The following is a 5,918-nucleotide window of genomic DNA, read 5'->3' on the forward strand; positions in this document are numbered from 1 at the left end:
ACCTCAAAAGAGTTACTTGCAGTCGTAGTTCAGGAAAGCCACCGAGTCAAAGCAGGCTTGCTGCAGTTAAACCCCACCATCCCCTTTGTTGATAATGATGCATATGTAGATAGTTCTGATGTAAGTCTTGCTGGGTACATTTGTACTCACGTTTGCCTATTTTATGTTTTTGCAGAGAGACTTCGGTCTCACTAGTAGTTTCGCGTGGACTTCGACGTTTAGCTTGTTACCTCAGCTACGATCTTGTGCCCTCGGCAGGATCTGGTAGATAGTCAGGCTTCTCAGCCTTTTTCATTTATAGATGTCTGTACTCAGACATGATAGCTTCCGCTTGTGCTTTGATTTGTATGCTCTGATTGTTGGGTCATGAGACCCCTGTTTGTAATATCTCGCTCCTCGGAGCCTAATGAATAAATACTTGAGTCATAGAGTCATGTTGTGATGCCATGTTGTATTTGCACATATCGAGCATATTGTGTGTATGTTATTGAAATGCTTGATATGTGTGGGATCTGACCATCTAGTTGTTTATCTTTAGTAGCCTCTCTTACCGGGAAATGTCTCCTAGTGTTTCCATTGAGCCTTGGTAGCTTGCTACTGCTCCGGAACACTTAGGCTGGCCGGCATGTGTCCTTCTTCGTTCCTGTGTCTGTCTATTCGGGGAAATGTCACGCGATGAATAGCGGAGTCCTGTTAGCCCGCTACAGCCCGGTTCACCGGAGTCCTGCTAGCCCAGTGCTACAGCCTGGATTCACTCGCTGATGACCGACACGTTCGATGCTGGGTCATGGATGCCTGTCCCTGTAAGTCTGTGCCACTTTGGGTTTACGACTAGCCATGTCACCCCGGGCTCCTTATCATATGGATGCTAGCGACACTGTCATATACGTGTGCCAAAAGGCGCAAACGGTCCCGGGCAAAGGTAAGGCGACACCCATGGGAATACCGTGCGTGAGGCCGCAAAGTGATATGAGGTGTTACATGCTAGGTCGATGTGGCATTGAGTCGGGGTCCTGACAGCGTTGGTATCAGAGCTTGACTGCCTGTAGGATTACCAAGCCAAACTGGTCGAAGTTGAGTCTAGAAATTCTTTAGTTATATAAGGGAATTGATTGTGGGATGGAACGTAAGGCTCTTTTTACTCCTTATACCTCATGGCCTTCTGATATGAGTCATCATCTTATCTTTCCTACGGGGATTAAGAGCTAGGCTATCTCTTCTTTCTATCAGGATCACGTATTACTAGTCCGCAGACTTATAGATTGTTGGATTAAGCTTGAGTTCAGTTCCTACTACTTCCGTATGTTAATTGTTGATCTCGAAACCTTGATATTGTGCTTCTGAGTGGTTATGCCACCATTTTTGTGAATGTCTCAAATCTTTTCTGAGCATTTACAGCCGTTATGCTGTCCGAGTCATCCCAGGTTTCTAAGTAGTCTGATGCATTTGCAAATCCTTTCCTCTGGTTTCAATGCCTTTTAGGCCAGGTTAATCACCCAAATTGTTGAGTTGAGGTAATTTATTGCCTTGACATATATGTTGGAGCTATTATTATGACCCTAGGTGTCTTAGGGGATCATCTAGTAATTTAGCCATGATTTGTGTCCCAGTGTGATGATTCTGGCTTTTATTCTCGAAAGCATCCCGTGATGCCACATAGTTAGTAGGTATTCTACTCCTGGGTTTGAACCCGAGATTCACTCTACTTACATCATGTTGATAGTGTTGCTAGTTCCTTTAGGATATTAGTAACCTTTGCGATAGTCCTTGAAGTCCGTGGTGTCTTCTTCTTCCAAATACCATGAACTACTTATGGCAGAAGTTCCTCGTTGAACTGAAATATCACAACAGGATTATTCTTGATGAGTTCTCCATTCATAAATCGTGACTCTGCCAGTTCTACCTTTCTGCATGGGTTATCCGGAAGAAATATGTTGAACTTGGTTCGAGATACTAATCTATGCATCCACAACTCAGAAAATTATATGTTCCTTTGAGTTGTTCTCTTTAGTTGCATTCTGACTTTCGTCTATCAATTGATAGTCAAGACTATGCGTGCGCTCGTTTATCGATGCCTATTACTCTTGTGGTCCGTCAAGCCATTCTATCGCAGAATGACTTGGAGAAACAAACTCCAGTACCTCATCCATATCTAGGATTGGGTCAAAGTAGTTGTATTCCGCAGATCAAATGCCAATCCAGCTTTTGGTTCTGTTCTACCTTGGAGTATTACCCCCTTTATGTCAGGATTTTCATGAGGATTGCACCGGCTCTTGAGAATTCTTGATGTAGTGATACTTCTCGCCATCATTATTCATCCCTCGGTTCTGTGTTGTCGCAACTGGAATACCGACAAATGAATTGTGATGTGTGAAATCAATACTCCCAGCAACCTCGTTGCTTGGTAGTTAAAGGATAATAATTTCATTCTTAGTATGTTGGTTTTTGAATCATCCTTCTAAGACTGATCGTGCTACCTAGTCCTTATTTCCTGGTGCACCCTTCGATTGATGAGTTAGGATCTTGTCAAGTCCTCACTCATTTGATCATATCGTCTTGCCCTGAAAAGCAAGATTGTTCTCGATCTTAGTAACATATCGGTGGTTCGTGATTTTTCGAATATCTTCTCGAAAGTATCACCAGGTTGTCACCTGACCGCTATGTTGAGTTCGTGATCAAGTTGGTTTATTCCTGTAAACCACCCTTTCTCCAAGAATCCGTGTTGGATACCCCTGAGCTAGTTGGTTAGGCTATGCATCAACTTGGAGAGTTGGAAGATAGAAGCTTGTCCGATATAGTTCATTATAAGGGATGTCTTGTATGTGTGTTGAAGAAAGTTGATATTTTCATCGACTGAACCTCGTGATCAGTTAATGGACCTATCATTTTATCCAACCTTTGATTGGAGTATGGGCTATCATCCAATCAGACCAGAACCAACGATATTCGTAATGTTATCTTACTTGTGGTTGATCCCTCGAGTATACACCATTATATCTTTTGGGTCTGACCCATGCTATCACTTGTTCACTTAACTATGGAATTCCTTTTAAAAGGAAACCCAGATGAATTGTTGTTGAGCCCATTGACAACATCCTTATCTCCTCCATGGTCTTGTTGGACAACAAGTTAGTGTTGGAAACTTTTGAGACATTTTCTTCATGCTAGCTCATGAAGTATTTGTTTGATGAAAGGAGTGACTTCCTCTTATACACGTGCATTTGGTGAAAGTTGCCGCCGTGAATTTGAGAAAGTTAGTTTTGCTTCCTCTGGAATCATCCCAAGTCAGTCATGCATATGTGCGAAGTATTCTATGGTTTGGAGACTTGCAACCTTCATTCCATATGTGTTCCGAGCACACCAAGCCACTGATTGATTTGTTCAAGGAGAAGAAGTTTCTTCTTAAGAGCATGCCTTATGCAAGGACTTCAATATCCTCGATTATGGTTCCCCACCTGAACTCGGTAGTGTTTTGTTGTAAGACTACCATGTGATAATGTTTTGTCTAGGACAACGTGTTCACGTGTTTGTAGCAGAACCAACTCATGTTTTGGAGCTTGCTATCGTAGCTCATCTCCCGAGAATCCCGCAACGTCATCTCGTCGATTTGTGTTGCAAACTTTCATTTTTCTTCCTAGACTCGATGAGTCTGGAATATCCTGACACCAACCAGATCTGAATCTCAGGCAGATATGATGGTTGGAACATTTCCCAAGAACTATAATATTGGTCCCTCGATAACCGGTAAGGTGGATGTCGTGGCCAACACACCCAGCCGAAAGACCTATTATTGTAGTATCTTGATTGAAGAAGTTGGCCACCTTCCCATAAGGATTTCGTAGGATTTACCTCCGTAACTATTCCTTATGGATTCTATTGCTCCCAAAGTCCGACCTTTTACTTGATGTTCTAGTTATTAAACCATATCTATGAATGGGTTACGCTAGCACATCAAGGAGAACATTAGAAGCGGAGTGCTAAATGTCTCTCGGTCGATCACCCAGATTTTATTTCCTTGGCCCCGCCAAGGGTGAAATTTGAGAAGGTGTTATCTTCCTTTGCATCTGCATCCTCCATCACCATTCATCATGGTAGTAGGTTGTGTTGCCAGGATCCTTGACACGGATATTGGTAAAACCTTGATGAATGTGGAAATGCTCAAGTTCTTGAGAGCACGCCCAAGCGCTACGTGTTATCATCGGCACTAACTGGGTTTGCTCTCAGTTCCCTCGGCAATGCTATGACCTTTTCAAACAGTGAATTCACTCTCTATTGTTGAGCCTCTCCCCAGTTACTAGAATCACTCCCAGCATTTGCATTTTGTTCCCAGCTTGCACCGCCAATGTGCCATTCTACCATGGGTCTCTTCCATTTCCGGTGATAAGCAAATTCATCCATTGCGTTGTCTTCAACAAGGTAATCCACATCATCCAAGTCTGAGTATGCCATTCTACTGACCCCCTCCAAACGATCGCTTGAGAATTGTCTTAGGCTGGTTTAAAGAGTTTCAATGATCTCTGAATCAAAAGTAATTCTTTTTGCCACTTAAGGAAATAATCTACGAATCACCCTCCTCCAGGATGTTTCGTTGTGGTGTCATGGCAACTCAACTCCTCGCTACGTGGGCAATCGTTTACCACCTTCTTAAGCGTGAAATTGTTGTCCACCTAGTGAACCTTCGTCATCCATTTCTTTCCACCCCTCTTGATGTGTATCTCGTGTCTCAACCCGAGAGATGGTCCTATGTCTCATTCCGTGAGTTGTTCGATCTTCGAGAAGATCGACCCTTCTAGAGTCTCCTTTTTCCCTCCATGTCATGTTGACAGGATTTCTCAGAGCAAGACTTCAAGACAATGATGGTGATCGAATCAACGTTCCTATGAAGTGCAACCTGGATCGTGAAGATTGTACTAGTTGCGTTCCCCTTCACCTTACCCTACGCTTGAATCTCGAGACGAGATTCTTGTTTAGTGGGGGTGAGTTGCCACATCCCTAGCTGCTGGTAGTGCTCTAGGCTAGCTCATGTGTGCATCATGTTTAAATTCTGAAAATTTGAACTGAGGGAATTTTGGAAGCCTCAAAAACTTAAATAAAAGAGGGGCAAAAACCCTAGAAATCTCATTCATTGCTCCAAAATGCTCTTCTTAAATGTTTGATAATTTTTGGTAAAGGGTTCTGGTCCCAGCCAAAATATTGAACATTTTTAAGGAATTATTTTTGGGACTTTGGATTTAATTCATCAGCTATTTGAATTTGAATTATATTCATATAATTAGAATATAATTTCAAATACCCCTGATATATTTTATAAGCTTTTGGAAAAAGTCCATTTAGCAATATAAAATATTCAGAGGAGTTTTTGGCATTGTTTGAATTATTTTAAATTCAAAACAGTGGCAAAATAAATTAAATAAAACAAAACAGAAGAAAAAAATAAAAAGAACAGAAGCCTACCTGGGCCACTTACCTGTAGCCGGCCCAGCTGGCCAGCTCCTCCCGTTGGCCCAGCCCACCGCCGCCTCCCTCCCCTGTCGCCTTCCTCCTCTGCCAGGAGGACGGGCACGCGCCCGGCGCGCGCGGCCACGCGCCCCGGCCACCTCCTCCCTGCCTGGCTGCCTCCTCCTCCCCTGGTCCCTCCCGCGACGCCATGCAGCCCCCGACCCCCTCTCAATTCTCCCTCGCTCTCTGGACCCCCTCCTCCTCCTCTGCTCTCCCTCCCTCTCGTCACCGAACGCACCTGAGAGCGCCGCTCGCCGTAGCTATGACCACCGACCACCTCTCGTCCCGTGACCGTGCCCAGCAGCTCCGCAATCGAGCACCACATCCCCAAGCCGTAGGAAACGAGCCGGAGGGCTTTGCTTCGTCGCCAACGTCGTCGTCTTCATCTCCGGTGCCCGGAGATCGCCGCCGTAAATGCG

Source organism: Triticum dicoccoides, chromosome 1B (genome assembly GCF_002162155.2).
Source record: "Triticum dicoccoides isolate Atlit2015 ecotype Zavitan chromosome 1B, WEW_v2.0, whole genome shotgun sequence".
Taxonomy (NCBI): Eukaryota; Viridiplantae; Streptophyta; class Magnoliopsida; order Poales; family Poaceae; genus Triticum; species Triticum dicoccoides.